This window comes from Eurosta solidaginis, chromosome X (assembly GCF_040869045.1).
Source record: "Eurosta solidaginis isolate ZX-2024a chromosome X, ASM4086904v1, whole genome shotgun sequence".
Taxonomy (NCBI): domain Eukaryota; kingdom Metazoa; phylum Arthropoda; class Insecta; order Diptera; family Tephritidae; genus Eurosta; species Eurosta solidaginis.
Genome location: NC_090324.1, coordinates 152299186 through 152319974, shown reverse-complemented (window position 1 = coordinate 152319974; position 20789 = coordinate 152299186). Strand labels below are relative to the sequence as shown.

At 40.4% G+C, this 20789-nt stretch overlaps 1 protein-coding gene and 2 pseudogenes across 17 annotated transcripts in view; all 3 read right to left on the bottom strand.

Moving 5' to 3' along the window:
- Positions 1–20789, bottom strand: part of rho-5 (rhomboid-5) — a 1371034-nt gene that overhangs the window by 684542 nt on the left and 665703 nt on the right. The gene's annotated exons all lie outside the window — the stretch shown is intronic.
- On the bottom strand, positions 228–5236 carry LOC137235508 (uncharacterized; annotated as a pseudogene).
- On the bottom strand, positions 9232–18356 carry LOC137234712 (lysosome-associated membrane glycoprotein 1-like; annotated as a pseudogene).

Genomic DNA, 20789 nt, shown 5'->3' with positions numbered 1-20789 from the left:
GGGTGCGTCTGCTCCTGAGCCGGTGGGCGCCTCGGGTCGATCTCAATGGAAATGGGTGTATTTGGAAATAAAAATAAGAGAAGACGAGATTTCTCGTTATATTATATGTGATTTATTGGATAAAGGTAAATATTATACAAGCTAACAAGCGATGGTGGGGTAAAGGGGGTTACCCACGATCGCAGACATTATAATGGACGATCTTCTAACTAATACATACTCGGAGCTCAGCAAACATCACAAGAGCATTAAATTTTTGGTGAAGTATGTGGACGATATACTTGCCATTATCAAAAGAAACGACGCAACTTCAATACTAAACACACTAAACCAATACCACGGCAGACTTCAATTCTCTATGGAAATGGAAGAAAACAACAGCATTCCGTTCCTAGATGCACGCATACATAAAGTTAATAAAGGCCTCATATTTGATTGGTACTCCAAACCATCAGCTTCTGGGCGCCTAATAAATTTCCTATAAGCGCAACCACGAAAATACAAAATTAATACTGCCAAAAATTTTATAAACAAAGTTTTGACAATAAGCCATAGCCAATTTCATGACGCTAATATACAGAAAACAATAATGGCGCTGAAAAGAAATAATTACCCAAACCACCTCATATCGGACCTAATACAATACAAATTACATGAAATGCAACAGACCCCAAATCAATCACCAACAACAACCAATAAAGAAACAAAGCAATATCATAGTGTCACTCACATTCCCAGGCTAACAGAAAATCTAGCACAAGACATAATTAAACAGCAAAATATCACAATAGCCTACCGATCTAACTTCACGTTATCAAGATGCTTCACAAAAACAAAAACCCCACTCAACATAGAACAACAAAACAACGTGGTTTATAAAATAGAATGCAAAGGAAACAACGATGAAAATTGCAATAAAATTTACATAGGCACAACTAAGCGCGCATTGGGCACGCGAATAGCCGAACACGGAGCTGATATTAGGATGCAAAAACAAAACACAGCTCTCTCGCAACACGCAACAACACACAAGCATATGATTGATTTTGCAAACACGGAAATTATAGACAAGGAAGCCAAAGAAAAAACACGATACACATTAGAGAGCTTACGGATTTTGCAAAACAGAGATAAAACGATAAACAAGAAAGAGGACACAGACGGTATCGCGGCTAGCTACCTATTATGCTTATGAGCTTTAATATTATTTAGTTAACTTTAGTATGACAAGTGTACCACATTAGATGGTATCGTTTTTAATTGTAAAAATCAGTTTTTTAGTTTAATGACAACAATCAATGTCTAAATTCGTATTTTAGCTTCAATGTTTAAATACCAATGTAAGTGAATGTTTTCAATTTATTGGTGTATGAAACTATGTTCTTCCTGAGATTATTTTAAATCATTAACTGTTGTTGTTTGGTATGTTTTATTGTTAAAAATATAGATCCGCCCCTGAAGATGCCAAGGAAAGTTGGCGAAACGTTGGGCCGTAAGGTGAAATAACTCGTTTTATTTGCACTCAACCCATTTAGATCGAACGAGCTTAAAAATACACAAAAAAGTTTACAAATCGATCGGAACCCAATACAAAATTTTTTTTGTTTGTGTTTTTTCCTTTTTTTTTTTTGTAAATGAGAGCATAATTAATTTTAAAGGAGGTGTTTGCCTTTATTTTTGTGCGTAAGTATTTTTTGGGACTACCCGAGGCGTCAGTATGGGTCTAAAAGCCGATCTCGATTTTGTTTCTCTTGCGGGTTTTCGGTACCAGCATGCGTCATTTGACGCAGCACTAAAAGTATACCAACGTCCAGTGCACGGACTTTACCGCATTGGTAGCTTTACCAACTTTTTCACCCATTTTCTTTTTGTGCTACTTTATCACCAGATCCCAAAAAATCTACCAACATTTCAATCTATTCGCATTGAAACTAACTACTTTAATTGCCGAGCACCTCCAAATGCATTAATAGGTGATATTCCTAAACGCCCTCAATTCTGAAAGTTTTGTGCACAAAATTCAAACAAGATATAAATTTGGTTGTGTATTAAGTGTCGCAAATGAGTACGCAAAAATTTTTCTTCGATATTTTCATCCGTTTTTTTTTTTTTTGATTTGAATAATTTTTGAACGAAAATAAACGTTTCAAGTAAACGATAACATGCCGAAGTCGGTTATTTTGTGGCAGTATTAGTACAATAGAGAATTGTTATTGTAAATGGATGTTTTGGTAAATATTCGACAGTATTTCAGGCTCGAAATACAGGGAAAAAACAAGTATCATATAGGCATAAGCTAAGTCTATACAAATTTCCATATATTTTGTTTGGGTACATGTATAAACTGCAGCTATTCTTTTCTGAAAAAAAAACCAGTCTACTACTATTTTCATTTTTGCTACCAACATTTTTTTTTTTTTTTTTTTTTTTTAAGTCCGGGCACTAGTATAAGTGTACCAAGCATATATATATAAAGAAAAAAAGAATCGAACATTTATACATACTCGTGTATAGCATTTAAATTCCTATGAATTTGGACAACGGGAAATACATCGAATGATTTTCCCTTTTCTTCCTTTTTCTGCTACCGCGCGTGGCTGGCGTAGTACTATTAATTGCATTGTGGAGGTATTTGCGCGTTGACGCATCGCGGAGAGTAAGTCAAACAAAAAATATAATTTTGCAAACGGTTTAAGAAGTGTTTAAAATTTTGTAAAAATTCAATCAAAAATCGAATTATCCAACGTAAATTTTGGACAAATAATGTGCACGCGCAAATATGAAATGTCTCGGTTTATTCCGCATACACGCTCTTCCTATGAATTCCTGGTACTCATGATTCTATTCATCGGATAGTATGATTTATTTTTTTTTTTTTTTTTTTCTCTTTTTACAGGTCACGAAGATGTGAAGAATTTCAATTCTATTCATTATAACTTTTCATTTGCATAGTGCTATATTGGATTTTGAAGGGTTTGATTATTTAGAGGCTGGCTAGTGGCGCTAGATTTTTGATGATTCAAGTATTTATTGATCACGCATTGCTTCGTGATGTATTTTTCTAAAAACCCAGTTTAAAACACTAAAAAAGACTTATATAAGCTACAAAATGCGTAATGCAATTAAAGCGACAATTAAAGCCTCTGCGCGAAGGACGTGGTTGATATAGAGTTGAATTTTCCAAAATTCTACCATTGCTCGAGGACGTTTGCTTCTTTAGCAGTCGGGGGTAGGTGCTAACTCCCATTATAATATATAACTTTGTTGAGTGTCTGTGTCATTATTAGGATACTTGTGCTATAGGTTGGATACCATCGAATCCGTCTATGCCCCGATGAACTGTATCAAATCCCACGCGCCTATTATCTGCGTTTGCAGTGTATTGCAAAAAAAATCGCTCGTTTCATTGTATTTTTAAACTAATGTTTCGCGCCAAATGGACAGAGTATTCGAAACATATTTTGGCCCAGACGGTGTTCTGTTATCGTGCTGTTGCTGGAGCAGTTGTTGAGGTGATATTCCTAAATCAAATGCACAGTTTGTGTTATTGTCAAACGTTACAATGCTATCAAGCAGCTCGTTGCACACTAATATTTCCTGCTCAAATGTACGAAAGAAGTATATAAGTTAAAATTCTCCCATTTGCGTACAAACTTTTCAGTGAAGTATCCAACTCATCACCCTTTAGTTTGTAGCGCTTCGGAGAATCTGGTGATTGTTTAATGAAAAACTCCAAACTATCATAAATGGGTTTCAAAGCATCTGAATAGCTTTGAATTTGCAGCGATGTGATCTTTTGTAGCACAAATAATGTATCGTGCATACTGTAGTCTACTTGCAAATTTGTATATTCAATAACTTGCACCAGCAGCACACCTTTCCCAACTAGCGACAATTGCATGGTACACATCCCGATTGAGACTCATGCGAGGCGCCTTGTAGAACTACAGCAACAGAAGGATTTGAAGGTCTTATTTCATGTTCTGTGGAGCGTGTAAGCCATGTAAGAAAAACATAATCAGATGGACTTAAAGCGAGGGCTTGCTTCGATGTTGGAGAAGCGATAAATTGTTGTGAAGCAAATAAGATTGCGTGTGCAAGTGGATGACCTACATCACGTAAACGTTCTGCTGTGCTTTCAAGCGCTGCCGGCACAACTCGATTTAATCCATTATTTATAAGTAAACGCGGTATTGCTTCAACCATAAATGCATTCTCTTCATCCCACAAATGAGTCTCATCGCTTTCCAAGCAATTCGATAGCATCTCTTCTGGAACGGACTTTATTTGCTTGTGTTGCGAACAAACTGGCACCATAAAGATTTCGTTAGAGTATGTCTACAGAGGGATGTCCAATTTTTTACAAATCTCCAAAGGTGAAAAGGCCCATTATCACATTGGAAACTCGAATACGTATTATCAAATTGACAATGCATGCGTTGAGACATTGTGATTGGACTGAATATCCGCCATATATGACACCGGCATCTACAGATGCAGCTGTTGCATTTTCTGGGAACAGATCAGCATTCTTCGCAAAGAAATGTTCAACCAACGCATTGGTGCGGTGCTGAACCACCACATAGTTGTCGCTATAGAACTCATGAAATTGATTTCGATGATACATCTTATTAGCGTAATGATCATAATCATATGGCGCATAAGTTTTCATCAAATGGATCCATCACTGGTGATGTGCTCCTTTTGCAAATCACGCCTCAGCTTCGAAGTTCCAGCGAGAACCTCACACTTCTAGCGTTTCATGTTTACAAATTCAAAGAAAAATAATCGCGCTATTTATGAAAGCACAATCAATATTAATGTTATAAGACAGTCTGGTGCTTACCTATCAGGTAAATATAAGCATAAAAAAGTGATTAATCTCTCGACTTTATGTGTCGAACTTGTAGGCAAGAACTAATAGAGACCACTTTTGATGCTGTCAGCACCAACCCAGAGCAAAGTTGGCAATCCAACTTTGACCCCATTGAGGCATGTGGATCTTTACATATTGGCGAATTGTTATCCAGCTCAATGCCGTATATCGAAGTGAGCTACCCCCAACGAAGATATGTCAGAAATGTTTGAGCAGTTACAATGTATTTGTAGGTTTCAAGAGATGTGTTTACGTGAGGCTTCAAGTATTAGTGATTCTTTAATGACATTGTGTACTTGTTTCGAATATTTGCGAGAAAGTCAACAGGCACCTCTTAATAGTGCTCCTAAGAAAAATACCCTATCGTGATTCAACACCGACACCCATGTTTAAAAAATCCTTTCGATGGTAAAGGGCAGGAGATTACTAAAATCGTCAACAAGTAAATCGATCACGGCATACCCGAACCTGTTCCCCGTGTGTTCTTTGTTGAAGAGACACATCTGCTTGATTTGGAAACGTTTACCTTATCTACTTGAATCACCGATGACTATCTCTGCGCCAAATCGTGGACGCTGCAATATACGGTATGATTGAGAAATCTATAGCTTTTTGGTGTTAAATTTGAATGTGTTTTCCTTTTTTTTGTTTTACAATCGTACCACCACGCGCGTGCCTTTTGGACTTACTTCATCGTAGTACATTACCGTATTCTCCACCCCCGAGAAGGAGCAAATTATTAAATGGCGCGCTCATCACGAAGGGGGCAATTGGAGGAAGCAGGTTTTACCTTTCTCAGTGAGTGCTTGACTTTGATTTAATAAATTTACTTTACTCTATTTTACTTAAGTTCGAAATTGTTATTGCTTAATAAAATCATGAAAGAGTGGGTGGGTATGTCGGAGGTTATCTATGAATCTGTCAATACGTTCGTAATTATGAGTAGCCCCTATCTAGCATATTTCTTAATCCGATTCATCATTTAAGAGCTATTGCTCACTCAGCATTTATGTAATTAACTTTGAATTTGGATTAAATCAACTTATATTTTAAAGTTGACTAACTAATGAGTTATACAATTTAACAACAGGGATAGCCAGATATGAACGCTTGTAATGTTCAAAAAATTGAACATGTGTAGTTTTCCAATCCCATGGTGGAAACAAATTTGCATCTAATGTGGTTACTTTAGGTGATGGAAGTTTTGAATCATTTTCACTTCAGCTTTCTGAATATTTTCTGGCTATCTTTGTTGATTGAATAATGAGTTTTATGCCAAAGTTCACACAGAGGCTTAATGAAATAATTATCCAAGTATTCTACACTACATTAAAGCCCTAATCGAACTCAATCTTCCATACAAAATACAAATTCGTAATTATATCATTATTGCTGTATTGTATGCCTAATCGAGTGGTTTTGCTTGGTGCTTTTGCATCCAACTTGGTAAATGACAATAAGGATATTATACGAAAATAGAACACAACGAAAAAAGCTCAAAATTTAATTTCCCTGCATTTGCTGTAAAGGAAAATACCTTCTTTTCGAAAATATGCACGTATTTGGTTAGGTACAACCTCTATGGGTAGTTGCGCATGAATGTTATTTTTGATTGTATTTATAGTTAAGAAGGAAACTGTTGCTTTCCATTTTTAACTATATTTTTTTCCTTTTTAAATAGTTATTTCAAGATTTTGGGTGATGGGATGAATTTTGATAAATTCTGTTGGTCTCGCGCCTTTGGCCGAGGGCGTAGGTGTTCCTCGCTCTGGGAGAATTGTGGGATGGGTTTTGAAAATTTAAATCTAATGGGCCGAATGCCTTTAGGTTCTGCGGCAGATATCGGATCTGCGTTAGGTTATTGGTTGGCCTCGTTTCGGGTGAATGTGAGCTGGATTTGATTTTTTGAAAGTAGGGATATGGAGGAACGGGGGATTGTTAGGAGGAGCTCTTAGCCTCCTAGCAATCCCACTCTTCCTTTGGAAGAAGGATCAGTTTGACCAAAGGTCGTCTGACTTGACCCTTCTCGGTTTTGAGGTCGACTACGCGTACTGGTCATCTTCGCCGGGGTCTACGTTGACAACTCGACCTAACCCCGACCTGGGAGATAAGTTGTCCTCTTTGAGGACAGCGAGATCTCCCAGTTTTATATTTAGTCTGGGATGCTTCCACTTCACTCGTTTTTGAAGTTCGGATAGATATTCCACCTTCCATCGTTTGCAGAAAGTGTGATGGAGGGCTTTGAGTTTCTGGCACTTATTGATCATCGAGGCAGAGCTCTCACTAGCTTCTGGTTCTGGCGGAGCCAGCAGGTGGCTGCCAGTGAGGAAATGGCCTAGAGTAAGCGGCTCTATGTCCGTTGGGTCATTGGATGTCGGGCTGAGGGGCCGCGAGTTCAGGCATGCCTCGATGCGGCACAAGAGTGTATGGAATTCCTCGAGGGTGAATTTGTGTGGTGAGCCTATCTTCTTGAAGTGGCTTTTGAAGCTTTTCACTCCAGCCTCCCACAGCCCTCCCATATGGGGAGCGCCCGCAGGGATGAAATGCCACGTGAGTGACTGGTGGCTGTATTTTGAGACAGCGTTCTCTCGCGCTTGTGAAATGAAAGTCTTGAATTCTGATCGTAAGGATCGTGACGCTCCGACAAAGTTCGTACCGTTTTCGGAGTACATATTTTTTGGCATCCGCGCCTATATACAAAACGGGCAAATGCCGCGAGAAATAATGGTGTGCTGAGGTCAGTAGTGGCCTCCAGATGAATTGCTCGTGTGGAAAAACACACGAAAAGGCAAACATAGCCTTTATATAGGCGACACCCCCTGCCGCGGTAACTTTTGATATCAAAGGTTCCGGCGAATTCGACTACAGTATTCGCGAGGGAGAATATCCATAAGTTGGGTCTGAGCACGCTTTCGGTGTATAGCGCAAACTTTGCAATTGTGAATTATTGCCCTAATCATGGGTTTTGATGTTAGTTATCCAGTATTGGGTGCGTATCAGACGTAACATGAGTTGGTTTTCCCCATGCAGACTTTGTTGATGAAACATTCGGACTGTCAGAGGGGATAACCTGCAATTGTATGGGAGGAGGGTGGCGTTCATTAAAAGCTAAGTCCTGTGACGCCCCGCGTCGCCTTCCTACCAAAATGATGCCATCTTCGTGCCGTAGAAAAGTTGATTTTTTTTCTCATTTCGGGACTTGTTCATTTCGAGAGTAAAATAAAGAGTGTTCATGCTGTTTGTTGTTGACAAACAACTATTCCTGCCCCCGTACCAAAGAAAAAAAAAACGAGCCTACAAACCCGTGGGAACCGAATCAAAAAGGTAAACGAGTAAGAGTATGATTTTGTAATGTTGTATTGCTGGTGTTATTGTGTGTATGCATGTAATGGGACTGTATGAGGCGCACGTATGGGTCAAAGAAAGGCTGATCCCGATTTTGTGTCTTGCGTATTTTTCGGTACCTGGTTGCATATTTGTGCAGCACCAAATATATTATGTGAAAAAAAAAAACAAAAAATAACCCTGGTACTTGTAACTGCCGGTACAGGACAAGAGAAACGAACGATCATACACAAAAGTGTATTGAATGGAAATCCCCATGAATTTGGACAACGGGATGACATCGTACGATTTTTTGCCGTTGCCTTTTCTTTCTTTGTGGCGCGTGGATGACGGCGGATCGGCAAGCAAAAAAGAGGTGAGTAAAATGGTAAAAGTCTATGCATTAATTTTACTGATAATTACCTTCCTTTTTTTTGTAGTATCTTCAATTTGACCACATTGATCTCCAAAATACCTACAGTGTGAAAAACATTTCAGCGGAAAAGGGACGCACCGAAAAACCCGAAAGGCACTGCATTTGGGAGGTTCAGGGTTTTATTTAATCAAGTATGTGACAATACCCACCACAAAATTCGTGCATGTGTGATAATGTGCAATTAGTATGGAACTTAAGGATATGAGTTGTGATGACACCGGGAGGCTCCTCCTGACCTAGCTGGTTTGACTTTATTGCACTTATTCCTCAATTTTTGACCGATCGGAATTTCGAGAAATGTTGCAGAATGAGGACAAACTAAATCCCTAGCAAAGCGCTTTCTAAAAATATATTTAAAGGCTGATAAAATGGTATAAAAATGCAGTAAAAGTACACAAACGAAAATGCCTTTTTTTTTTCTTAATTTTTTGTTGACTGGTCGCTGCGTTGTCTTTGCAAATTTGGTTTATTTCGTCATATACGCACCCTATTTATTTTATACTGTATGTAAATGCGTTCAAAGTCAGAATACAATTGCTTTATATGGTGTGCATACTACGGATGCTAAAACTTAAACATTTGGTGTTGTATATGTTCAGAAGCTCATATGACTACGAGATGTTGAACGACGGCGCGCACACAAATATGAGATCAACACAATTAGTATGAGTGCAGTCATTGCGATACCAACAGCAATCGGTAAAATATCCATGGTCTTTGGTCCAACACAATACGTAACATTCGAGAAGGTATTACGTTTTTCGGCGACGACTGCTTCAGTTTGTACGTTGCTCAAGGTTACGGTGCCTATGACCTTTGGGTCCTGCATTACTGCAGTCAAATTGAACTTCTGGGCACGTGTGCAATGGTAAGACATTTTAGGGGGCGTTTGAAGTCATCACCGATGTGGATCACTTGAATCGTTTGATTCTCTTTAGCATCTGGGAAGTGCTCACTGGTCATTGGTAAAACGAAATAATTTGTTTCACTTCGCTTGATTTGTTAACCATATCGAAATGCAAAACCATTGTGTGTATGGCTTCAATAGATCCCCAATTAATTTGCATTGATTGTGAAGTATTTGCACAATTGGCATGATCGACCTTAGTTGGGGATGTTACATAAACGTGTAGCAGTTTGGTTATCTGTGGTGTCATAAAGAAAGTTCAGCTGTGCAGCCATATGAATGATGATACAGTTTGAATTCCATTTACCAATCTCTGGTACTGGGAATGGGGCTGATGCGGTGGTTGTGGTTATTGGTGGTACGGTCGTGGTATCTGGTGTGACAGTTGTTGAAGCTTGTGTTACTAGTACTTGACGTAGTGATTGCTGTGCAGAAAGCTACCAAAATGCAAAATGTCATTGCGTTGAAGTTATATCTGTTTGTTGCTAAAATTTTTTTGTTTCAAAATTTAGATCGAGTGCTAGTTAGTTAATCTGTATTAAAAGGCACCAAACAGGGACACGCACATGTCACAAGTTACTAACCACATCACTTGCCAGTAAATATTTATTATATAGCTTTAAATAACGTAAATTGAGATTTTAGGAAACCACCCGCCTAACGAGTAACTGAAGTAAAGTCAAGCGCTAATATATATTATTTATATACATATTTTGGCTGCTCTTGACGTTTGTACCTCGCTCAAGGCCGCATTAAAGGAACTATATGCTCTTTGTTAATACGAATTGCAGCTACAAAATAATTAATCAAATTTTAAAGTCGGGACAGTGCCTTAATTTCTAATGAACTTGACGTACATATGTTTTAAGCCTTTACTATGTACTTTTATCTCAATTAAATGTACATAAATTAAGAAGAGTGTGTATGTTTTTATGGTTTTTAGGCAACTTTCACAACTTGTATTTATGAGGGAAAAACAAAGTTATACTATTGTATGCAAGATGCCAAAAAAGACTGTCGGTGATAATTGGGCGCCGCCTATGGCTATATAGCGCGTTTAACAAGTATGGCGGTTAACCGATCTTTGCAGCCACCAAATAGGTTACAGCACAGTCCGACGAGTTGTTAGACTAATATAATGAAAAGTTGTCGTTTTTTTTAATCGATGTTTGAAGGACTGGATGAAATGTGTACAAAAAGTGTAACTGCATCTAATCCGATTTAATACTAGTGTGGTTTTATGTGTTTCATTCCTGAATAAAAAGAAATCACTCACAAAAATGACTCTACTGTCCGCTCTTCGGATCGTGTTGTGGTTGTTGCACGTGGGGGATATCACCATGAAGATGTTGTTCATGTTCGCATCATCGTTTTCACATGGTGCTGAAGCAAATGTTATCTCCCGAGGTATTTCCCGGGTTTCTTCGACGGAGCTTTACGATACCTAAAATAGATGGCCTTGCTTTAATTTAAAAACTGCACAAAACGAACCTAAGATGGCTTTTAGTATTTAGAAAGGGAAAATTTGCGTCAGTCTGCTACCTCCCCCCACCAGTGGTAAGGGTGGCAGATACTGCGTGAAGTAAGAAAGGACTGGAATTAATAGTTTTATTTTCTTTTTGCTAAAACCTCGTTCAAGTATGGAACTTCCCCCCACCAGTGCTAAGGGGTATCAGATACTGCTCGAGGTAAGGGAAATATCCTCCTAGTGATATACACTCCCGATTTCTACGATCTTTTGTAAGTCTGGTTACGATTCGACACGGAACGAAGAACTTTGAGTTTAAGAGTTTAAGTAGTGTCAGTGTACACAGATCTCGATTTTTTTTTAAATTTAATATGTATTAAAAGATAGACAATGAAAGAATGTAACTTAAGTTTTAACTGTGAATTTTAATATAACTTTATCGTGCCGAACGCGGCTTATTTGAAATTATATAAGCTTTTTACTTATTTCATTTATTAGTGTGTTGAGGGGTGCTTCGAGTGTTAGCCAAACTGTAACGAATTTAATCTTTCTTAACCTTATCTACGGCACAGGCCTGTCAATAATCATTAATATGTGTCTTGTTGTAGAGAGATCCTGCCAACTCGAATCGTGAGTATATGTACATGTATATATCCCAAAATTTTTTTTTAAAAATATGTGTTCATCAATGTCCCCCTTTTTTTCGTGGTACAGCTGGTAAGGGCGGCTGATGATAAAGGTACACAGATCAACGACCGTAAGAAAAAGACAGAAAAACTCCTGCTTCTACTGGGTAAAAGGACGAAAGACTCGAAATGAACCTCGCAGCGCTTTGGCAAAAATTCAAGCAGAGTAGATTAACATGTGAGTAAACGCCTGTTATCTGTAGATATGTGTTGTAGACCATATTATGTCATTCGTGGTAAGTGTGCGAAATAGTTTGGAAACACAAGATTGTTTTTTGTTTTTATTCTGAGACGAAATTCCGATTTCATCCACACATTTTTTGGTTGTGTGATCTGGGGAGTTTTGAGAAATTCGGTTGGCTTCGTGCTTCCAGCCGAGTGCTATTGGGTTCTGTGATCCTCGCTGGGAATTTAAGAATTATAAAAGGCCGAATGCCCTTAGCTTCTGTGGCAGATCGGTTCGCCCTTCTGCGGTAGGCTTTTCTGGTGTCCTCGTTCTGGGATAACGAGGGAATTGTGGGATTGGGTCTGGTGTCCTCGCTCGGGAAAGCGAGTGAATTGTGGAATTCTCTGGTCAGGGACCCCGGTTAGTCTTATTAAAAAAAAACCTAATTTGCCTTTTGGTTCTGCGAGCTTTTGGCAAGCTCTCCCGTGTCTTCGTGCATCTCGCTCCCTTTCCCCATTGCCCACCATTAGTAAGGTTTAGGATTCCCCCCGGTGGACTCGGCACGAGACCGGGGGTAGAGAATAAAAAAAACCACACGATATACATGGCTCGGGAGAAAACACGTTCAGGAGTAGCGGGGCATCACGGCGCATAGTTGAATGCGTCTTCATGTCCCGCGCTCCCTTTTCCCATTGCCATCGCGTAGTAAGATGTAGGATTGCCCTCCGGTAGACTCGTCTCGAGACCGGGGGGTTAATTATAATTAGGGCCTCGGGAGCGACGCAAGCTTAGAGATAACAGGGCATCACGACGCGTGGTTGAACGCGTCTTCATGTCCCGCGCTCCCTTTCCACATTGCCATCGCCTAGTACGCCTTAGGTTTCCCCTCCGGTAGACTCGCACCATCACGAGACCGGGGGGTTGATTATAACATATGGCTCGGGAGAAACACAGGCTTAGGGATAGAGAGACACGAAGACGCGGGTTCCTGAATATGCTTTGAGTGCTATCACTAACCGTGGGCCTCTGAGTTTAGGTAGTCTGGGGAAATCGAATTTTGATTTTTTGTAAGGCGGAATTTGGCCCCTTATATTTCATCCTCCTTGTCGTGGGACGGAAGGAGTACCAATTTCGTAATTGGTCTAGTTATTTGTCCCTTGGTTGTATGGACGTCAACAGCACGCACACGGTTATCAGAGTCTGGGTGTATGTTGACGATTCTCAACATTCTCCACTCGTTGGGTTGGAGGTTGTCCCCCTTGATAACGACTAGGTCTCCGGTTTTAAGATTAGATTGTGGATGTTTCCATTTGTATCGTTTCTGGATCTCGGTAAGATATTCCGATTTCCATCTTTTGCACAAATTATGGTGCAGGGACTTCAGTTTCTGCCATCTATTAACGGTTGAGGTAGGATTTTCGTCACAGTCGATTTCGGGTGGAGCTAGCAGATGCCCACCCACGAGAAAGTGGCCTGGAGTGATAGTTCGTTGGATGAGGGGCTCAGTGGTCTGGAGTTAAGGCATGCCTCTATTTGGCATAAGAGAGTCGTAAACTCCTCAAATGTATATTTGTGGTTGGACGCGATTTTCTTATAATGGGTTTTAAAACTTTTTACCCCGGCTTCCCACAAGCCTCCCATGTGAGGAGCACCTGGGGGTATAAAATGCCATGCGACAGTTTGATGGCTATATTTATTCATCGTGTCGTCCCTTGCCTCCCGCAGAAATGCTTTGATCTCTGATCGTAAGGATCGCGAAGCTCCGACAAAGTTAGTACCATTGTCGGAGTAGACTTTTTTGGGCATCCTCGTCTGGATACAAATCTGGCGAAGGCAGCCAGGAAGGACCCGGTACTAAGGTCGTTTGTCGCTTCAAGATGAATAGCTTTCGTCGAAAAGCAGACGAACAAACAGACATATCCCTTTGAGATCCTACACCCTCTCCTTCGGTAAGAATTTATGTCAAATGGGCCGGCGAAATCTACCCCTGTATTTGTGAAGGCCCTAGCAAAGGTGGTGCGCTCCTTTGGAAGGATTCCCATGAGTTGAGTTTGTGCCCGCTTCATGTAAATAGTACAGACTTCACAGTTATGGATGACAGACCTAATCATGTTTTTAACACGCGGTATCCAGTACTCAGTGCGAATAAAGCGCAGCATCAGCTGGTTTCCTCCATGGAGGGAGATCTTATGTATAAACTCAACTAGGAGTCTGGTTTACCTACAAGTGTACGGCAGGATAATGGGGTGTCGTTCGTTGTAGGGCATATCTTTGGATGCGTCAATCCTAACTTCAGTCTCGATGAATGGGTTTAAGGGTAAAATTTCACTCTTCCCATGAATTGGTTTCCCTGACTTCAAATTGGCGTACTCTTCTCGATAGTATTGCCTTTGGCATATAGCTATCAATCGTTGCGTCGTTCTTTCTATTTCATCAGGTGCTATTGCATGAGACTCCCTTTTGAAAGAAACTTTAGTTTTTAGATGTGTTCTGCAGAAAAAACGAAAAATGTATGATATGACCCGCAACGGCCTTGAAAAGTCGGAGAACCTATCAAGGATGTTGGGGTTGTTATTGACTGACGTTGCATGGACCTTTACCCGCTTTTCCTTAATAGACGTGTTGTATTTGGTATCTTGTGATGGCCAGTGGGAATTGTGTTCTTGCAGCCAAGAAGGTCCCTGCCACCACAACGAATTGTTGACCAAGTCAGACACAGCTAATCCTCTACTCCCCAAAACTGCTGGGTTTGAGTCTGAATTTACGTGGAACCAGTCCTTATTTCCGACCATGTCGATGATCTTGGTGATCCGATGTGCGACGAAGGTTGACCAGGAACAAGGCGGCTTTCGTATCCATGCGAGTAGGATAGTTGAATCCGTCCAAAGGTGGTCCCAGTTTGAGGTTCCTGAAAATAGATTCTGTGATTTCCGCTAATAGCACGGCTCCGCAAATTTCCAATCGTGGAAGAGAAAGAGTTATCACTGGGGCTCCTCCGGTTTTTGCTAGCAGCAGGTTTGTCCAGATGCCATTACCCGTTTTCACGCGCATGTAAACGGCTGCTGCATAAGCTTTCTCGGATGCGTCAAAAAATCCATCGATGTCGGTTCCTGGTGAAAAGTTGACCCATCTTGGTATCCTGATTTTATCGATTTCATGGTATTGGTCGGTGAAAGTTTTCCATTGTTCCAACGTACTGGTCGATACTGGTTCGTCCCACGCGGTGCCTTCTAACCAGATACTCTGCATGAGTATTTTTGCCACAATGACCATTGGCGCAAGCCAGCCTAAAGGGTCGAAAAGTTTGGCTACAGCGGATAGGACTGCTCGTTTGGTGATGTTTTCGCCATTCTCTATGGTTCCTGCTTTGAAATAAAATATGTCTGAGTGCGCGTTCCATCGTATTCCGAGTGCCTTCACCGAGCTAGCCTCTTCGAACGCTAGGAAGTCCTCGCTGAGCAGATCCGTTTTGGGGATATCCTGAAGGATTCCCTCACAATTTGATGTCCACTTGCGCAATGGAAAGCCAGCTGAGTGTAATGCTTCGCGAATCTCGTTTCTTGCTCTGATGGTTGACGCTATTGTGTGTCCTCCAGATAAAACATCATCTACGTACATACTCTCTCTTAGTATACTAGCCGCTGTAGGGTGTGAATTTGCTACGTCGTCAGCCAGTTGTAGGAGCGTTCTTATCGCGAGATATGGAGCGCAATTCACTCCGAAGTTAACCGTCTTTAATTCGTAAAGACTAATAGAGTCATTCAGTGAAGTGCGATGCACAATACGATGAAATTTGGTGTGATTTCGTTCACCCAAATATGTCGATAAATCTTTTCGATGTCGCTATTGAAGACGAAACGGTATAGTCTCCATCGTAAGAATAATATGGGTAAATCGGCTTGTAGAACTGGGCCTGGGAGTAGAATATCATTTAAGCTAGTGCCATTCGCCGTAGGGCTCAAGGCACTACATACTACGCGTACTTTCGTGGCTGTACTTTCTGCCTTTACAACGGCGTGGTAAGGCAGGAAATAGTTATCCGAATCGTCAGATGTGATATTCTTTTTTAATTTTCTCATATGTCCGAGCGTTTCATATTCTGACAACACTCCGCCAAGTATGAGGTCTACGTCTTCGTTGACCTAGAACCTCTTTTCTTCCAAAACCAAGTCTGGGAATTCCTGCATAGCCATTGCGTTGATATGGCAGGATGGCAGATTCCCAGTGAGTTTAGCTAGAACGAGATCGGGTGTAGTCAGGCTGAAGCAGGGATCCACTGGTGAACGTAATTCGATGTTGGATGCTTCTTTCACCTGCGCTGACACCGCATTTGTGATGCCTGAAACCTGGGCATGTATTTTCCTCGCTGGCAAATTGATTCTACGTTTTAGTCTTTCAGTTATAAAGGAATATTCAGACCCAGAATCAATTAATGCCCGCGCGGAGAAGTCGGTACCATTATGGTGGATGTTTTCGCGAGCAGTTCCTAATAGCACACCTGTGCTGGAATTGGCATGGCATGATTTGACATTCTGGTTCGTAGAGGAAGGTGGTTGTCCCGACTCCTGTCTTTTCCGTGCCTGTGCAGAAGTTGATGGGATATTATCCGCATCTTTGAAAGGATTGCGCACCGGCGGTTGCTGAAGTGTGTCCGCATGCAGGAGCGTGCGGTGACGAGAGTGGCATTTGGAACAGGTGTTCGAACTGGTGCACCTCGTCACTGTGTGTCCTGGGGATAAACAGCTCAGGCAGCCATTTGTGGATTTGACGAATTTAATCCTTTCTACCGGGGTTAAATTGCAAAGCGTGAACATTTGCGTAATCTGTGCTTCGTAGATTTGCACATTTTACACATTGATTTTGTTGTTTGCTTGGATACTTTTGTTTGAAAAGCACAAAGTCTTTTCGTAGGGGTTTCCGTCGATTGTCGCGACGTGGTTGATTTTTGCACTTTAGAAGTTGCATTCCCTGAAAAGACAGACATGGTTTCAAGTGTCTGAAAACGATTTGACAAGAATTTGTCCATATCCTCCCACTTGGATATGTCCATTTTGTGGTCAATGCTCTGCTCCCATAGAGCCAACGTATTTTCAGGTAATTTTGTCGAGCATAAATATGTGATGATCGCATCCCAATTTGAAACATCGACCTGATGGGTTTTTAAGGATGCCAAACAATTATTTATGTCGCGCTGTAAGGTTCTGATTGAGCTGCCGCACTCGCTATCTATCTTTTTTAGATTAAATAAAATTTGTAGTTGTGAGTTGACGAGAATCCGCTTATTCTCCTGTCAACTTTTCTACCGAGCTTAGACGACTGTTATTTTTATAGATGGCCGTGAACAGGTCACGAAACGATGGCCAAGATAGGTAGTCGCCCTTGAATACCTAAGTATCGCACGCTGGCAGGCGGATACTGTGTTTGCGCCCGCGTTCTCCTTCAGGACGAGCCTCCCTATCTTTTTCTTGCTTTAGTTTGGCTTGAAGTTCAGCCATGTTCGACATGCATCGCAGTAATACGGCATATGCCGCTTTATGCTTGATCTTGACCGCTGAAATCTTTTTTGCTTCAAGCGTGTCAGAGTCAAGTATCTCATCGAGGGCCGCCTCTGCTTTTCCCACTTAGCTTGCAACTGTTTTTGCTGTATTGCAAGAGTGTGTATTGTGTGTAGAGCCGCATTTATGTCATTAAAGTCAGCCTCGAACTCGATTATTCGATCGGCCAACCTGACATAAGTTTCCATGTTCATGGATGAAAATTTGTCAACAAATTAAAACAAAGGGATGTAAAACTAAAGAAAATCTCTGCGAATCACTCAACCAACAACGATTAAAATTTGATAAAATTGATTTTTAATTTGTTTATTTTTTCTGACTTTGCAGCTTATTTTTGTGCCATAAAACAGGGAGCAGGGGGATCAACAACAACGTCTTTTTTGGAAATAAAGGGGCCACTCGCTACTTCAAAGTTAAATTGTATTGTTCAATAAGTGCGCGCGGTGATATGAACTCGACGAAAAGTGTAAAAAAGTGTGATAAATCTTCTGCAAAACGAAGAAATTGTGTAACAAAGATTTATTAGAAAAACTAGTGAAATTAACGTGATGCAAAAAGAAACAGAAATTTGCCGCAATCGACTGGCGTGAAATTTTTGTGAAACTGAGGTTATGTGCACCTCTTTCTTGTGCTGTGTCTGGAGAGCCTTACCTCTGGTGGGGGGACAGACCAGATAGTCACAAGGAGTCTAAGACAACGTTAATGTGCCGCGTTGCACTTAGTTTTCTTCTGGACACTAATAACTTTTTCACACTTTTCGCAGTTAATCACAGTCACTACGCGTGTGGCACTCGGAATATATTTTATACACGGTTTTATTTTATTTTGTTATAACCAAAAAAAATTGTGGCAAGAAATATTGCACTTACTTTTATTTGGCGATATACTGGTGCCAAGATGACTTGATGTGTTGCAGTGGCTTCAGCTGGCTGTCGCATATGGCGGTGATGGTGTGGGTGGTTATAAATTAAGACGAGTTTCGAGTATCGAATTGCAGAGTTGTATTAGGGGGATCGTAATCAGATGCGGAAAAGTTAGGCATCTTGCCTAAACACCAATAAAACTTAAATTAATCTTTAAAACTCGTATCTTGTTGTATTCAAAACTGATTTTAGATTTTCGTCAAGTAATCCTTTCTGCATATATGTGACCTGAAATCATGAAAGGGACGGACCTATTGTGCGAAAACAAGTTTTCGAGAAAAACGCGTTTAAAGTTTTTTTTTAGCTTGATTCTGTGCAGCGGCCGGCCGTTGTGAACGAATTTTGTAATTAAAATTTAAGTAACTTCCTGATAACCAAGAAGCTTGAAACTAAGAATATAATTCAGAACCCGATGAGTATGCAATAATAAGAAAAAAATCTCCGATAGGTGGCGCATGGATCGAAATATTTAAAAAAATCGTATTTGTGGTCCGATTTGGCTTTAAGAGCGATTTGTGGAAAAACTAAGAAAGACAGAAAAATGCGGTTTGTTCCATTAGAAAGAGCGTTAAATTTCCTAAGAATCACTCAAAAATTGAACAGCGGTATTTTCGCACAATAGGTCCCTTTCATGATTCCAGGTCACATATATAAACAAATAAGTCAAGAAAACCGTCACACAAAATGAAAAATAGATACAACAATTATAATTTAAAAATATAATGTAATATTTCTCTAACATTCCCAGAAACCAATTAAGCTGAAGCCCTCACTGTTTCAGGCACTCCGGCTATGGGGCTGAGCGGTTTGCATCTACGCCGATTCGCTACATAGGAGTGCGGCGGGATGCTGGTCACCAAGAACTTCTAACCTCCTAATTCAGGGTGTTATTCGGACCGTGCCTATTGGATGATTTGCAGCCAGGAGGAATTTTTGGCTGCCGGTCTGACGGGCAGGCGGTCGTACGACCAAGATTAGCTCAATAACTTCTAAAGGAAAGGCATGGCGATGGTGTCGCAAGCCGAGGAAGAAGAAATCCCTATCAGCGATTATTCGGACGTGGATAGCGATGATAGTCTGCAGTCAGTGCACTCGGTAAGGGAGCGGTATACCAGCCCGGACAAAGAACTAACGTTAGAACGGGTACAATGAGGTAGGGAGATTAAGAAAACCCTCTCAGACAATTGTGCTCACAACATAGACAATTATACTCTAAATAGAAATACAGAAATGGGTGTTATTTTCGACTCAAATCTGACGTTTCGTCAACACATTAACTTCATAACAAAAGCTTTTTCTATGATAGGCTTCATAAGAAGAAATTCAATGGAGTTCAGAGATCATTGTACTCTAAAATCTCCTTACATATCTCTGCTTCGAAGTCACCTAGAGTATTGTTCTCTAATATGGTGCCCATACTATGAAACCCACTCAAACAAAATCGAAAGAGTACAAAGGGTTCACTAAATAATGTCATTAATAATAACATCTACTTTCGGCAATGACCCGCCGCGGAACTTAGGAAATAATCGCTTATTGGTAGACACAATGCATTCTACTAATTACGCCATGAACGAGTCGATTGCTTGGAGCGTTAGATAATGCAATACCTATGCTAGCGTTATTGAGTTTAATGATAGTATAAGTATACTTAAATTAAGTTAGTTTCAGTAAGTTCGTAAACTTTGAAATTTTTCTCTAATATTAATAACAAATTAAAATTGTTCACTATTCTTAATTAATTAACTGCGTACTACATCTAGTCTGTAAGAATTAAATTTTGTAGACCGAACTTATAATAATAAAATAAAAATAAATAATAAATTAATTAATTAGTAAATACCGGACAGCTTTAAGAATTATGGAGCGCCTGGAGAAGGAAATAAGAAATAAAGACGTAAATGGTTGTAAGCTAAAGAGATTCGAGACCAGCTTACTCGATGACACTAAAGAGAGACACTGAGACTCCTTTTTTCACCGAAAAGAAGATGACCGAAGTTGCGAAGCAGTCCCTGACTGTGGCACTACAACATTGCAGCAACCCCAACATGTCAATTGAAAGGTGGAGATTCGTAGAAACGGAGCTGATAAGTATCATGATGAAAATGTTGCATAATGAGCCAAGTAAACCCCTACCATCCTTCGGAACAGCTGGATGGCATAATTGGGTTAAGCGGATGACCTGTTCCATAAACGCGACTTTGGAATGGCTGCAAATATTTAGCCACATGGTCCTGATGGGAAGCGCGTGTTAAGTAGTGTCTGAGGGAACTCTTCACTACTGTGTGACCATTCCCCATCGTCCTTTTTTATCAGTCCCCGAACAGCATCTCCCTTGTATAGGACTTTCCTCAGTCCCGTCTTTTCGCTGAAGTATTCTATGACCACATAGATATTTTTCCATGAAAGCCCCTTCAACCCTTTGATTTCACGTTTAAAGGTCCTCAG